This window comes from Equus przewalskii, chromosome 13 (assembly GCF_037783145.1).
Source record: "Equus przewalskii isolate Varuska chromosome 13, EquPr2, whole genome shotgun sequence".
In the NCBI taxonomy this organism is placed as follows: Eukaryota; Metazoa; Chordata; class Mammalia; order Perissodactyla; family Equidae; genus Equus; species Equus przewalskii.
Genome location: NC_091843.1, coordinates 36,978,695 through 36,994,995, shown reverse-complemented (window position 1 = coordinate 36,994,995; position 16,301 = coordinate 36,978,695). Strand labels below are relative to the sequence as shown.

The window sequence follows — 16,301 nt, the reverse complement described above, 5'->3', positions numbered from 1 at the left end:
TTATCTGGACATAGGAGTTAATGGAAGTAGGTTGCTAGTGTGTGGGCGAATTCATCACTGTCTCCCTGCATTCCAAGAGCAGATCTGTCTTTCAGGGTGAGATATCCTGGAGTGACTTTCCAAGGTCTGAGAAGTATAGGCTACCTTGGGAGGGCAGGGTTGGGGGCAGCCTGAGCAGGATTTTGGGAAGCTGGGATGACTGCAAAGTGCTGTGGGAGTGACTAGGAAGGCTTTCCCTTTTGTTTCTTTAATTGTGGGGGAAAGGGAGGGAGAGGGTATTGGCATTGCCAGAATGCTACTGCTCCAGACCCCCCCACCCCCAGCTGTCTCCTGCTTTGGGAAGCAGGTATATCCCCTGCAGCCCACTGCTCAGGGTGAGGAGGGCTGTTTTTGCAGCTGTCGTTGGCACTGATGAAAGAGGTGGAAGGGAGGAGAGGTGAAGGACAGCTGTTTGATGGGGTAGTACTCTAGAGGGAAGAGGACTGGCTTTCCTCCTTTCCATCCCTCCATTTGAGCAACTCAGCACTTCCTGGAGGTGGCACTCAGGGAGGGAGCTGTTTTGAAAGCACAAAGACCTAGTGCTGGAAGGCTTGGAGGCTGGGGTAGGGGGTGTGAAGAGGCGAAGATATTTATGCAAAGGGTCAGAACTCCCTGGGCCACAAGAAGACTGCTGGCCCTTCCAGCCCCACACACAGTCAGGCCTTCTCCACAATTTAAGCGTGTGTGTGTGTGTACACACGCATGTGCACTGAGGCCTACATTTAGTGTGAGAGCAGAGATGCAGCTATGAAATCTTTAGAGGGAGAATGACTAGAGACAATGCTGAGGTTTGTTCCCCATCACTCCAGCTGGTCAGATGGTTTCTCTCAGATATTTACCTGGGTCTTACTTGGTCATTTCTCTGCTCCTTTTTCTTGCTGCTTCTTCCTCTCCCCTTGGTTTCTCAGTGTCCTGTCTCTTCCCTCTCCCTTCCTCTCTATCTCTGATCTTGAAAATGGGAAGTGTTGGAAGACTCTCCCTTCTAGCTGCTAGTATTTAGGATCCAGCAAGATGGATTTAAATCAGATTAAACAAAGAACTAAGAATGGGGAGTAGTGGGTGATCAGGAGAGAAGGCAGCCACTAGGAGTAAGCTGTGGAATCCTATAGGCTCACAGAATGTTGGAGCTAAAGAGACCTAAAGAATCTTTGAGTCTCTCCTGAGCTTATGGACATGGAACTGGAGGTCCTTTGGGAAACAGCTGTTATTATCTGAATTATCAATGGTAAATTTGGACATGTCCCACTCGTACCTGGGGGAGTTGCTGGGGAGAAGTGGGGTCTTTCCTCTGGTCCCCAAGGCTGGCACTAAGATGAATCACTGTGGCACAGGCTTTTCTCTCTGAGGCTCAGAGGAGGTGGCTGATTTTGCTACGTGGAACATGACTTTTGTCCTGAAGCCAAGGGCATCTGCAGGTTGGACAGCCCTCCTGAGAGCTCTGGGCATATGTCCAGAGGCCAGGCTGCAAGGCCCTGGTGCGTCATCCTTCTCCCAGGTGGACAGCTCTCTGGACATTCTCCTCTTCAGTGATCCCTGGGGAAGTTCAGGTCTGATTCAGTCTCTGACAGTGTATGGTGAGGGCAGCATAAAGCATGGTCCCTTCTGCTGGGACTGCTAGAATCTCCTTTAACACTCCTTCCTTCCTCCCCCCTCCAACTGGCTTCAGGCAAATCAGACAGCAGGGGGCACTCCTGGGTCATCCCAGGAGAGGATTCTGGGCTGCTGTCTTCAGCCTGGACTCTGAGAACGTTGGAAATTTTCTGTCCACCTGTCAATCTGAGCGTGAGCAGGGCAGACCCTTTGAGAGCTGGATGCAATCTTTTTCTGGCAGGCAGAGACAGAGACTTGAGAGAAAATTGGCTTTTCTAACTTGTCCCTGAGACTCCTTGGGCTGGAAGAAATCTGACTTTTGCCTTTGGGAGATCACCTAGTAGGGCAGGTCTCCATCTGGGAGCCATGGCCAAGGCCAGATGGGTCCTAGTTTATGGACAGTGTAACTCTTGGCCCCTTGCCAGTCCCCCCAGCAGCGGACTCTGGTTTGGCTAACCTTGGGGAGCTGAGTTTTCTTCAGAATGACTTCCAGATTAATTTTTGTTGCTAATACCCATGCCCTGCCCAGTAGGTTCTTTATCATGGGGGGAAAAAGGCTTTTTCTCTTTTCCCCAGATCTAACACAGTCCTCTGTGACTGTTCCTGGACCTATCTGGGAGCCGGATGGGAATGAGCTGAGGCAGGGAGGGTGTGCAGGTGGGTGGGGTGTGGCACATTCCTGGCTTGTAGCTGACACAGGTAGGGCTTTCTGGGCAGCAACTGCCCTGAGGGAAAGCCCTGAAGGGGAGGCTTCCCAACTCAGCTCCTACTTTCTTTCCAGTTGTCTCCTTCAGACTTCCTCATCCCCCACCCAGTCATTCCAAAGCCACTGAGCCTCAGGAATTCTCCTTTCCAGTAATGGGGTCTGTGTGGGTATTGATTTATGAGCACAGAGAGGATAAGATGCCTGTATCAGGTTCCACATCCCCAGATGCTTCTAGCACCTCCAAGTTCTCTCTATCCAAAGAATGGGGAGAGTCTAGAGCATGGTGGCTGGTGTGGAGGACGGGATCTCTGGGTTGGAGATAAACGCTTTGTTGCTAGCAGAGCTAAGGGCACGAGGCTGAGTCAGTGAAGTTATTCTGGGGGAGGATATGTCCAAGTCATCCTCAGATCTAGTCTCTGACATCAGAACCTAAAGTCACTGGTTCTCCCTAGAGTCTGGCCTTCAGAGCTCCACCTCATCCCACAGGGCCTCGGGAATGTGGTGACCGTTAAGGCAGCAAGTCTTCCAGGCTACGGAGGAGGGGGGCTAGGGGAATGGAGACAAGCCCAGTGTTGGAGCCCCTGGTTGGGTCTGCCACAAGAACTGCCCAACCCTCCTCCAATGTCTTAGGGGTCCTGACAGCCCCAGCCCCGGCCCACCCTCACTGAGGCACTAACTCTCAAGCTCTCTAGGGCAGTAGAGGTTAGGGATGGGGCCTCCTCTGATTGCAAATCTGTAGAAAGCAAATTCTGTAGCTTGCCTGTAGCCTTTTGCCAGCGTCTCCCAATGCTTTCAAGTAGGACATTTTCCCTGAGGTTTCACCTAAGCTCTTCCAGCTGCAGTTCTAGCCTACCCTTCAGCATGTGGCACGCCTGGAGACCCTGGGACACCACCTAGGCAATTCATGTGCCATTGGATCAGTGAGACACAGATGTGCGGAAAGGGCCACGGATGAGAAAGACTGCAGCACAAACCAGCCTATTCATTCACAAACCAGTCTCAAAGGTCAAAGTGTGACTGGGACCTGGAGGAATGTTGGTGTTTTCACGGAGGAAGATGGTGAGGGTTTGGGAGCAGTCTGCAATTGCCAGCCATATCTGAGCTCTCGTTATGGAAATGAGGCCTCAGCTAGACCAACAAAAGACAGGAAACTTTAAGAGGCATCATAGCTCCACCTCTCAGCCATTCTCTTGAGCCGTTTCCATGAGCCTGGCATCTGACCCTGTGTATAGGGACAAAACTTTTTTCAATTCTAAATGACCATTTATCCCTTCCCTCCGGGATGCTGATCATTAGCTGGACATCAGCCTGCTCAGGGAAACTCAGGCTCCTGAGATGGAAATAAAGGCGTGCAGAAGCCAAAGGCTCATGCCTGGTTCAGAAGTGAATGAGAAGTTCAGTGGCATGGCCATTAGGAATGACCCCCCCCCCCCAATCCCCACTATGATTCTAGAAGCCTCATTTTCATGGCCCCTACTGCTTAGAGAACTAGGAGTTTGGGCTAGCTCAGTGATGGCTTCTAGGTGTATAATCTGAAGGACTTGAGGGGAGAAAGGGGATGTAGGAATCATAATAACAGCTCCTATTCATTGAGCACTTTCTCCAGGTAAAATGTTGTTCTAAGCATTTCACATCCTTTATCTTGTTTAATCTTCAAACAACCCGTTGAATCATGATTCCTATTTTACAGATGAGTAAACGGAGGTACACAATGACAATAAAAATTAAAATAGTAATAATAATAAGATTTTAAGAGCTTTAATTTTTTTCTAAACTGACCCAGTGCCAGGCCCTGCATAAACACATTACAGGTATGATATTATTGAGTCCTGGGAAGTCATCATATTATCCTTATTTTCAGCTCAGGAAACTGAGACTGAGAGAGAAGTGACTTCCCCAAGGTCACCGAGTTTTAGAAAGTGACCAAGCCAGGAGCCAAACCCATTTCTGTCTGATTCCAAAGCAGCCTATGCTCATGATCGCCTAGCAACACTACCTCCCTAGGGGACTGTCATGGAGAGAGCAGGTGGTTATGGAAGATTGTCCCACTGGCCTCTAAAAGCAGGAGTACCCCTAGCCCATGGGTTGAGCCAGGAGCTGCAACATCTGGCATTCTGGGAAGCTGTGGAAGAGCACCCTCCAATCCCCACCTGACAGTGAGGGAAGCTTTGATGCTGTCTTTCCACTCACTTGGAACTGGGCTGTGTAAACCCACAAACTGCAGGAAAACAGATCCTGGAACAGGGAGGCAGGGGATGTTTGTTCTGGCTCGCAGCCTCTGCCTCCCTGCTCACCCTGCGATGTGTGCCCCAACCCTGGCAGCCGGTCATGGGGCTGCTGTCAGTCTCTGCTCTCTCCATCGTCTCTGTGAATCTCGCTGGGCTGTGTTGCCTTGGTAACTTGATGGGAAGCTCTTGAGGTTTTCTGGAATCAGAGACAGCTACAGAGGGAGGAACCAGGCTCTGTTGGGCTGCCAGTCACGAAAGGGAAGAAATCATCCCAGTGCCCACAGCTCCTGCCAGCCAGCCAGTCCTTCCTTGGGTCTGGCCTCAGCGTCTTCTGTTGCATCTGCAGGAGCTTTGTAGCCTTTAGGGCTGGGCCTAAGAGGAGGGAGTTGTCAGGTACTGCTCTGCCCTTGGAGTTGGCTCCCACTGTCGCCAGAGCTGCCTGGACTCCTGCTTGCTCCTGCGCCCTGGCCTTGAAGTCTTAATTGGTTTTATGAAGTTCAATGCTTATTTTTTATGAGACAGATAATTACTGTGAGGAGAGGTCAAGACCTCCTCTGCTGGACTTGGCAGGGCCTCCAGAATTGCTGACTTCCCAATCAGCACCAGGCAGACTGATGGGATCAGGGTGGGCAGGGGCAGGCCTAGGGGGCTGGTGGGAGGGGGATACTCACCATGGGAGGAGGAGCCAAGTCTCCAGTCTTGTAGTCCCTGTGATGGGATCAGGGAGGAGACTGTGCCTGCTGGCCTCTTGAAGGAGCCCACACATCTGAGGTGGGCCCCTGCAGATGCTGTCCTTCTTGGAGAGGGGTGGGGAGTGGGAGGTGTGGCTCTCCTCCCAGCCCTGTGGCAATTCTCTTAGGCCTCCTGGGGGGATTCCTACATGGAGCTGCCTGTGGCTGTGCCAAGAAATCCTCATTCTTGACATCATTGTTACCTGTGGAGCTGTTTCTTCCTTCCACTCTCCTTGTAGTCTTCCTTTCCTTTCTTCCACAGTCTCAGTCTGAAATATGACCTATTTCTTCCTTAGGTCAGTCTCTATAACTGGTCTCTGCTTCTCTCTTGGTCATTCACCTCAGTCCTAGTCCTGGATGCTGGATCTCTCTCTTTCTCACCCCCTCTTCTTCTCTCCTCTCCAGGAGAGAATTGACTCGCTGCACATTGGAGGGCAGCTCCACTTGCTGACCCGCTGCTGGCAGAGGCAGGGTCTGAGGATGGTGGAGGGTAGTTTGGGGAGTAGTGCAGGAAATTCCGCTGATGCTGGGATGGCCAGGAAGAGCATGGGGGCAGAGATGCACATCCTTCTCTCCAGCCTAGGAGCTGCTGTCCAGGTTTGTGACTCCCAGATGGGCTGAGAGGTTGGCCCTGTCTCTAGACCAGACTGAACATCTGTGTGCCCTGTTTCCCCTAGCCTTCTGGGAAGGATCTTTGACAACCTGCTCTGGCTCTAGTTACTGTCTGTCTGTCCTCATGTCCTCCTCCAGGGGGAGGAGGAGGCTGATCCATTCATGAAACTGAGCCACTTGCTGGATATGGCTGGCAGTGGGACAGAATGGCCTCAGGAAGACCTTACCTACTCAATATATTGTCAAACTTCCTCCTCCCCTTGCCTTCTGACTCAGTGGGCAACTCCCCAGGAGTTGCTTCCTCTTTAGAGTAAGTCCAACCTTGCAGGGAAAGAAGAATGGAAGAATGAGACTTGAGCTTTCCAGGTCAGGAGGGAGGAGAGAGGCTGGGTCCTCTTCCTTCTCCTCCTCCTCTTCCTCCTCCATTTAATTAGCTAATGTCTGTAAAGGCCTGGGCCACAGAAAAGCCCTATACAAATGTTGAGCACAATTTCATTTCCAAGACTTGCCAAGAATATATTTGCAGGCTTGAGCAAAAGGTCACTGGGCCTGCCTGGGACAGAGGGAGGACTTCCTACAGTGCCCAGAGAGAGGCTGCCCCTCCGCAGCTGGGGCAGGGAAAGGATAGACAACAGTGGTGGCCCGGGTCTCTGCCTCCTTGGTGCTCCAGCTGAGCATCCTGGCACCATGCCTGCTTCACATTGCCCCCCACCCCTCCTGACTCCCAGGGTCCCTAGAGGCTCAGCCCTCCCTGTAAGGGCCATCTTCAGAGACTTTCCACCAGGAGATTATGCTAATATTCACAACAGCTAATATTCATTGAACACTTACCATGTGCTGTTGTGCTAAGGGGGCTGGAGCTCTCCAGCTTGGGGAGAAGTGGGGTGGAGGAGCTTTTCAGGGAAGTGAGCCCCTGGGTCCTGTAAGACCTGCATGAAGTCTTTCTGAAACCTTTAGGAGTGGGGTATCACTTATCTTCTCTGAACAATGAGAGGAAGTCCTGCTTTGTAATCCAGGTCCCTCCAGCATGGCATGGATGTTCTGCAAGTTTCTGGACTCTCCTCTCCTTTCCCCAGTGATGACTCACTTGGCCCTAAATCCATTGTGAAAGATCATTGAGGCAAATTAGCCTTGACAGGCTCCATGTCCAAGGGGCAGTTTTCCAGTTTTTGGTGCTCCAAGGCCTGCTTATGTGTCCGGGCCCCTCAGAATTCTATATGATCCAGTACTGAGGAGTGACCCATTCCCTCCATCTCTGGGCAGGACTTGGCTTTGGGTGAGGGCCAGAGTGGCAGAGGCTGGGAAAGTGGAATAGCCAGCCTTATCCCTCACAGCTCCAAAGTCAGAGTGAGTGCTTTGGGAGGGTGAGAGAGACAGCAAAGCAGGGAATGGAGGGTTCTGGAAGAGGCAGACAGGCCAGGCTGGTAATATTGACGACTATTGATGATAATATTGGGATGTGTTTCCTACATCCCCTGGACCTCCTTTGTCTCTATCCCCTTACCCTCTAAAATCTGAACAGAGCTGGAATGGGCTTTTTTATTTTTTAAATTGTTATTTATTTATTTATTTTGGAGGAAGATTAGCCCTGAGCTAACATCCACTGTTAATTCTCCTTCTTTTTGCTGAGGAAGGCTGGCCCTGAGCTAACATCTTCCTCCACTTTTTATATGTGGGACGCCTGCCACAGCATGGCTTGAGTAGGTCTGCACCCGGGATTCGAATGGGCAAACCCCAGGCTGCTGAAGCAGTGAATTTAACCACTGTGCCACCGGGCCAGCCCTATGGAATGGACTTTCTGAGAGACAAAGTCCTTGCACCCCCAAGCCCTGACATCCTCCACTCCATCTCGAGTTGTTCTCTGCCTTCTCTCTAGAGCCCAGGGGACTCCATGTGTCATCAATTCATTATCACCCTGATGTAAGTCATTAGTCCTTGAAAAAGCATGCTTCCCTAGCTGAGGCCAGCCCCTCACAGCTTGAGAAAGAGTACAGGTGGATGGAGATGTGGGGGGTGGGGAGGAGAGATACACAAAGCCACACAGATACAAACACAGTGATGCTTATTCCCAGGGGTATGTGTAAATGGACACAAACCCACCAGCACACACAGCGCTCACACCTTTACACACGGGCACAGGGATGTTTTACATGCCCAGATGTGGTTATACCAGAGAGCCCACAGAGCTGTAGCACTGTAGCCGCACTCAGCTGCTTACAGTCCCCCAGATTCATTCAATATCTAGACTTGGGATGGGGCATCCAGCAGCCTCAGCCTCCGGCAAACCCAGAGGCCAGGTCCCCAGCCTCGGTGGGGGGAGGATGGGAGTGGAATGTGGGAGCTGAGGCTGGAGATCTGCGAGTTCCATTAGCCACAAGAAGCATGTCTGGAATCTAAAAGCACAGGGACAAGGGCGCTGCAAAGAGGTTCCTGACAGTGCGTTGGCATTTCCCACCCCCTCCCTCACCAGGAAGCTCCTCGTGGTCAATAAAGCCATTTAGGGATTAGAGCAGCTCCCTCAATAAAAGCTGCTTATTCAAAAGGTGATTTCAGTTAATTTGCACTTACTTCATGGATATTATAATGCGTGGAAGAGCTGCCTCCTCAGCCTCCTTTTGCTGTCCCCGTTTTGAGCCCCTGGCCCACACATCCCCTCTTCCTTTCACACTCCTCTCTTCTGCTACCACAGTGGGCACAGGTATCAGTGTGGGCTGGGCCATGCTTTGCAGCAACCCAGGAACCTTGATGGGGAGTGGGAGGTGGTGAACACTGGCCACTGACCCATGGTGCTTCGAGGGACAGCTCCAGGGACAACCAGAAGGGGCCACAGTTGAAAGAGTTTTCCCAAAGGAGAGGAAGGAGGGCAGAGGCCCTGTCAGAATGCTCCTAGTTTTCCCAGGGTGGGTGTAAGCCTGATCTTGTAGGGAAGGACAAATCTGACAGTTTGCTGTTTGCAAGTGGGGGTGCAATAAGGAATAGGCAGAATCAGCTTCAACAGAATCAGCTTCAACTTCTAGACTCCCTCTGGTAGCTACCTCCTATGCATTCAGTTCATTGAAAGAATATTTAATTAAAACCTCCTATGTGCCAGGCTTTATGCTAAGCACCTGGAATACAATGATGAATAAGACAGTGTGGCCCTTGTCCTCACAGAGATTCCAGTCTAGTGAGGAAAACTCAGAAAATGAGGAAACCAGCTGATGAATACAGAATTACAAATTATATAATATATAATAAGTACAATGAAGTAAACAAACAGGGTGCTGAGATAGAAAGGGATAACTACTTCAAATGGAGTAATCAAGGAGGGGTGGTGACTTAGGAACAGTAGGAGCCAGAGGAATAGGAGCCAGAGGAAGAGCATTTCAGGTTACAGGAACTGCCAGTGCAAAGGTCCTGTGGCAGGAACGTTGGAGAAACTGAAAGTGCTGTGGTTGGAGTGAGGCAATGAGAGATCGAGTGATACCCAATGAGGCTGATATGCTAAGATGGGCAGGGTCAGGTCCTGTAGGCCTTGGAAAGGAATTTGGTGTTATCCTAAGGGAGGAGGGAAGCTCACAAAGAAATTTAATCAGGGCAGTGAGAGGCATGAGCTGACCGCCATTCAGCAGGAGGATGTGTTAGAAGGGTACTAGTGGATGCAGGCAGACCAGTATGGAGGCTATTGCAGTTACCCTAGTAAAGAGGGGCAGGAAGGGGAGAAGGAAAGCATCCAACTTTTTTTTAAAGGGAGAATCAAAGTTCTCAAGGTACCTGCTAGGTAATGTAGGGGAGGAGGACATTTCCTCTTCCCAAATGGGGGTTCATCTGGCCGGAGAAAGAATTAAATTCACATGAGACAGAACAGCAAGAGAAAATTAAACAAAGCTTTATGAGGAACCATGGCTCGGGGCCTTTCTTCCCGAAGGAAGAAAGGGCACCGAAGAAGTGGGGTGCACATAGTGGTTATATACCCCCAAACAGGGTGTTTCACATGTGATTGAAATGTCCCTCCCACACTACTCACAAGATTGCCCTGTCGGCACAGTGCTTGATGGACACAGCAGGCAGTGGTCTGCTATCTCGGTGGGCGGTGGGCGTAGCAGGAGGCAAGTCGATTGTCTGGAGCTGGGCAGTCACAGGTGAGCGCAGCAATCAGTTCCTTCCCTAAGGAAAGATGCTTAATCCGTAAAGAAATGCCACCGTTGGGAGGGAGGAGGGAAGTCAGTTACAGGAGGTTACCAGACTAGCACAATAAAATGCAGATTTAAGTCCTTGCCTTTGGTATTGATGAAGAGTTTCTAGAGAGAAGGTCATCTCCTTTCTTCTTCCTGGTACAGAGAGGGAGGCATCTTTACAGACAGAGATTTACCTTACAAATGTAAATGTGTGCTAACAAAGGGCAAGTTCCATTCCTCAGAGCCTCCTTCCCTGTCCCAGTTTATCAAAAGCAATCAGCCTCAAATAATCCTGATGCCAAAGAGACATATCTTGGGGTGGCCAATTTCAGGTCCCCACAGTACAAATCAACAATTCCTGGGGCCAGCCCCATGGCCCAGTGGTTAAGTTCCTGCGCTCCGCTTTGGTGGCCCAGGGTTTTGCTGGTTCGGATCCTGGGCTTGGACATGGCACCGCTTGTTAGGCCACATTGAGGCGGCGTCCGACATGCCACAACTAGAAGGATCTGCAACTAAGATATACAACTATGTAGCAGGGGGACTTGGGGAGAAAAAGCAGAAAAAAAAGAAGATTGGCAACAGTTGTTAGCTCAGGTGCCAATCTTTAAAAAAAAAAATAGAATTCCTCTCTTGATTTGTCCTTTTATCACCCCCAAGGTATGCTGTGGGATTTCCCATCCCAGCTCAGGGCAAAGCCATGGCTGGTGCCTCCTTACTCCCACATCAGCCCATGGTGAGGGCACTGTCTTTTGGAGGCTCTCCAGGGAAGATGCCTACCTGCCTCCTTCTGGCACATCCTGCAGGACTGGGAGGAGCTTGCCAGTCAGTGGGGAGGGGTGAGTTTCAATGCCTTCTTGCCCAGTTGATCTGGAGCATGTCCGTAGTGCTGCACACTGGGCAGTGTCCAGCTCAGGCCTAGCTGAGTCAGGTAGACACAGAGCCAACCACCCCTACTCCCCAAACCAGGTTCCCAGAGACTCCTCTCCTGCCCTTCCCACCATCGATCAGGAGATAGGAACAGTGTCAGAATCAGGACTGAGGAAAGTGGGGCCTCTCAGAGCCTAAACCACCCTCCTGGGGATGCAGGAATATGAGGTGAGGATCCTGAGCTTGAACATTTACAGGTAGCACTCAGGATTGAAAACTGATTTATAGTCTGAAGGCAGACAGGAGGGAGCGGGAGGAAGGTGGGGAGCTGTGTACAGTGCAGCCTTGTTGGGCGGCGGTAATTATATATTACATTGAACTGTCCTTGCAGCACAGTGAAGGGCAGTGGGAATGAGACTCTAAATCATGCTTCCCTGATGCTCCCCATAGCTCACTTCCCCGTGATGTGGCCCTAGAGCCCAGGGCTGACACTTCTATTCTAAACACACACACACACACACACACACACACACACACACGCCTGGGGGCTCCAGCCTGACTGGGGACCCAGAGAGTAGGAAGATGGGATGTTATCACCTCTGGCAGCTTGCAGGGGCTGCTCATCCTATAGGCCTCATTGTTTATTGCTTCCCACACCTCCCACACTCTCTATCCCCCTTCTTCCACTGGGGCCCAAATGTGGGCTGTGTCATTTGAAGAAGACATCCCTGTCCACCCTTTATTTGTTCGCCCCTGCATCTTTCTTCTCCACACCACAGTCACTGCCTGGGTTCAGTTGGCACCTTGTCACTTCTCTCCTGGATTTTTGCAACTTTCTCCTAACTCACCTTCACCCCTAATCCATCATCCTTTGTTGCCATGGTGATCTCCCTAAACACACCTTGGACCATAACCTTTTTATTTTTAAGATTTTTTTTTTCCTTTTTCTCCCCCGGTACATAGTTGTGTATTTTTAGTTGTGGGTCCTTCTAGTTGTGGCATGTGGGACGCCACCTGAACATGGCCTGACAAGCAGTGCCATGTCCGTGCCCAGGATCCGAACCAGTGAAACTCTGGGTCGCCGAAGCAGAGCGTGTGAATTTAACCACTCAGCCACGGGGCTGACCTCCTGGACCATAATCTTGATTTCATTTGTCAGAGAATTGCAGAAGTAGGGAGAGATGGTCAAAGACTTTGGTTCTTGAGGGCCCAGGTGGGAAGACATGTCCCCAAGCCCTTTGCAAGTTTGTGATTGTTGGCTTACCTCCCACCCTGAGCTATCAGCCCAGGAGGACCACTAGTATTCATCCTTCCTTCCCTGGCTAGACCCTGGCCCTTAGACCAATCACCTGGACTTCCTACCAATTCCCCTGTCTCTCCCTCCAGGCCCCTGGCCACAAGCAGCTGGTACTTCCTGGTTCCTTAGGGAGGTGGTATTGCTTAGTGGTAATGAGAAAGGGCTCTGCGTCAGACAGATCTAGATATGAATTCTAGTGACCACACACAAGTTATTATGTAGTGAACAGATTAAGATCATGAACTCTGCAGCCAGACTGCCTTGGCTCTGCTATTCTTTAGTCTAGGTAGGGCGAGTTACTTAACCTGTCTGTGCCATTTCCCCATTTCTAAAATAAGGATAATAATAGTACCTACCTCATAGGGTTGTTGTGCAGATTAAATGAGCACAACAATAACACCATGCCGTTACAACAGTGTTGTGAGTGTGAGCTATTATTATTGTAATTTCAACTTTCTGAGTCAGTTTCCTTGTCTACAGCAAGTCTCCATAACATGTCTCCTCCTTGTCTCAAGGTTGTCGTGAAGATCAAATGACACATTCCCTTTAGAAACTCAAAGGTTCAACACATGTAAGGTAAGGTATTACTATTATTTATTGTCAGGTATTTTCTCCCTGAGGTTCTTAGGATTTGGGCAAGAGGGCCTTTTTTTCCCCCTCCCCAAAGCCCTAGTACATGGTTGTATATCCTAGTTGTAAGTCATTCTAGTTCTTGTATGTGAGCCACCACCACAGCATGGCAACTGATATATGGGTGGTATGGTTCTGTGACTAGGAACCCCAGGTCACCGAAGCAGTGAGCGTGCTGAACTTTAACCACTAGGCCATCAGGGCTGGCTCGAGGGCCACATCCTTTGAACAACAAAGCAGCTACCTTCATCATCCTCCTACATCAGCCTCAAGGCAGAAAATTGTGGAATCCTGGAGCCAGGAGCAGCCTTGGAGTTCAACTGGTCCAGAGGAAGGGGCATAAAAGGCCATGCAGACAGATGGGCATCTCTGATAGAAAGAGAGATGATTTCAAAGGAAGCTGCTAATTAAATTAAGAACAGAGGGTCCGGCCCCATGGCCCAGCGGTTAAGTTTGCACACTGCGCTGCGGCGGCCCAGGGTTTTACTGGTTCGGATCCTGGGCGCGGACATGGCACCGCTCATCAGGCCACGTTGAGGTGGTGTCCCACATGCCACAACTAAAATATACAACTATGTACCAGGGGGCTTTGGGGAGAAAAAGGAAAAATAAAATCTTAAAAAATAAATTAATTAATTAAGAACAGAGAATTTATTCTCTTCATTGCAGAGGTGGACCCAGGTTTTGTGGGTCCCGAAGCTAATACAATTTGGGAAAGCCCACTTTAAGAAAAAGAATACAAAATTATGAACATAAAATTAGGTGCAGGCTTTGGAAGGGGTCTGTGCAAATGAGGAGCCCTGAAGCTTAAGCTTCATTGGCTTCATGGAAAATCTACCTCTGCCACCACATCAGGTGGGCATTTGACAAATACTTGTTGGTTGCTTATGGCCAAAACAAACCATTTCCATTGTGTCACAGGCTAGGATCTCCAGAGGACTGGAGTGGGCTCATCCTCCACTCAGACTCTGGAAGTCACTCCATTATGTGGGCTGTGGCTCCTCCACTGCCTTCACCTCAGGTTACTTGTTCTTTTTCAAGAGCCACAGGCTATTTATTTTTGCTTTCAAAGTACTTACATGTGATTTACATAGTATTAATATTCACACTCATATATGGAACCCTTCCTCTGCTCCAGCTTAGCTGGAATCCTGGGACTTAGTTAAGAAGTGTATCCAACTCTCTCTCTTCCAAGGATATAGAGGGAAAGATACATTCAATTTGGAGATGAGTGAGAGAGAAGGATGATGATGATGATGACATTTGTCTTGGAGTCAGTTTCCTAAGTCTTTGTTCCTACTCAAATTGTCCTCCTCCACATATCCTTGTCCCCTGCCAACCTCATCCCTTCCCAATTTCCCCATGATTATGAAGGTGGAAATTCACATATTCAAGGAGACATGCCTATTCAAATGCTGGGCTTACTTTGGCTCAATTTGTGGCCCCTGAAGTTGAGAGGCACATGGCATCAAGATGCCAGCAGACAAGAGTACACAGGAGTTCTTCCTCACATCACTCTCAGGAAAAATCAGTCCCCTAGCACTGTTTGGAAGCCTAGTTTATTCCTCTCAGTGATGGAAACAGATGGCGGGTGGGAGTATGTATGAGTGTGTGTGTGTGGGCACGCACATAAGCTGTACACACATATGAAAAGTGTGCACACATGTGTGAGACAGTGAATGCCCACATGCACATTAGTACATCTACTAAGACAGGCAGAGGAAGTGGAGGTGAGGATGTAGGAAGGAAATCTCTCAATCTGAGAAAACCACATTGTGGTTCTAAATGACATCAGAGGTGAAATCTGCTTTCCCAGCTGTGCTCTGTCATGGGGAGCCAAAAAAGAAGCTGGCAAGGCAAGAAAAGGTCTCAGGGCAGGGATGGGGTGCAGCTGCCGGTGTCACCACCGGCTCCAGCAATGACATCACTCTCCCAGATCCCTCCTTTGAGGTGATGAGTCACCCAGAGCCCAATCAATACTGCATTCCATTTGTCTATGCCATCTTTACGCTCTCATGGGCCAATTCATGCTTTTCTCTTCCACACAGCCTAGCCCCTGGCCCCCATGTACCACTGAGGGGCCTGAGCCTAAACTCTGGGGCTTAGCTCTCTTTTACACCTCTATCAGAGAAGGCAGGAATCCCTGCTTCTGGGTGAGGCAATTAGAAGGGAACAAGAGAAACAAAAAGAGAAATATTCCTGTATGTACAAGGGTCTGGGAACAGAAGTTGAAAACTTGGAAAGCCAGCCTGTGAATAAGGAGAGGAGAAAGAGGAAGAGGCAGAGAAAAGAGAATGGAAAGGGGAGAATCAGAAGAAAGAATGAACAGGGAAATGGGATTGAGGAAGAGAGAGAGGGTGAGGTGTGGCTGACAGCTGTGGACTCTCCCTTCTCAGGATCTTAGCACTTCTGTCCCATTTCCTGGCCCTCCAGTCATCTTTGGATCTCTAGCCCGAGTGATGTAGGAGGAAGCCCAACACTCCAAACTACCTCCCCCCGGGGGAGGAGCTCCAAGTCTACCCTACCAGGTTTCACCTTAGTCCCATCCTTCTTGTTGGAATTGGGGTTTTGTGGGGCAGCTAGAAACAGGGCAGAGGGATGAGCAAAGAGTGAGAGGCACAAAGGAGAAGACAGTGCCCACTGGGGCAGCTCTGGTTTCTCTTTGGACCTCAGTTTTTTTCCAAGGCCTAGGCACCTGCCAAACCGTTGTTCCCTCTGGCCTGGCCCTCATGCTTGGTGGCAGCTTGAGCATCATCCCTTGCCACTGATGGGAATTGGAACAGGGGGCTCTTTATCTGACAGGAGAGGGACTTGACTGCCCAGCCTCTGTGACTCTAATTTCCCAAGATGCTTTTGTTCTCGGTGTAAAGTGAGCTGCCACAAGGAAACAGAAACCCTTGAGTCTATGTCTGAGTCAACAAGATAGCATCCGAGATAAGGCTGGGCTTTCACGACACCACAGAGAGCTTCTGGTGGAGACCCAGTGCCTCTGGATTCCTTCTCTGACTCACTGTAGCTGAGTGTCTCTGCAAACAAGAAAGTCTGTCTCCAACCCTCACTTCTTAACTCTCGATCAACAACAACAACAACAATAATGATATTAATAATAAAATAATAACAGCAACCATTTACTGAGTGCCTATATATGCCAGGGACCTTGGTGAGTGTCTTATGTACATTATTTCATTCAGTCCTGCAACAACACTATGGAATAATCACCATTGTAGAAAGTGAAGGAGGAAACTGAGGTTTCCAGAGGTTGCCTGAGATTTCCCAGCTTGAGGTGGAGCTGAAATGTGATCCCAGATCTGTCTGATTTTCCCTGCTTCAATCATGCAGCCTCTTTTTTGATTTTGAGTTGCAGTCCAAAGCTTTTATCTCCAGGAAGTACTCATTCCCTCCTCACACCCTCAGCTCTCCCCCCTGTACCAGCCTCTGGAAGCC

General features: G+C 49.8%; 1 protein-coding gene across 5 annotated transcripts in view; it reads left to right on the top strand.

Moving 5' to 3' along the window:
- CTNNA1 (catenin alpha 1) overlaps window positions 1–16,301 on the top strand; it is a 313,987-nt gene that overhangs the window by 49,181 nt on the left and 248,505 nt on the right. The window contains exon 2 of one of the 5 annotated variants that reach the window (XM_070570710.1): window positions 12,743–12,803. The exons of the other annotated variants lie outside the window; for them this stretch is intronic. The gene's annotated coding sequence lies outside the window, so the exon portion shown is untranslated. The remainder of the gene's footprint in view (window positions 1–12,742; window positions 12,804–16,301) is intronic. 5 annotated transcript variants of the gene reach the window in all.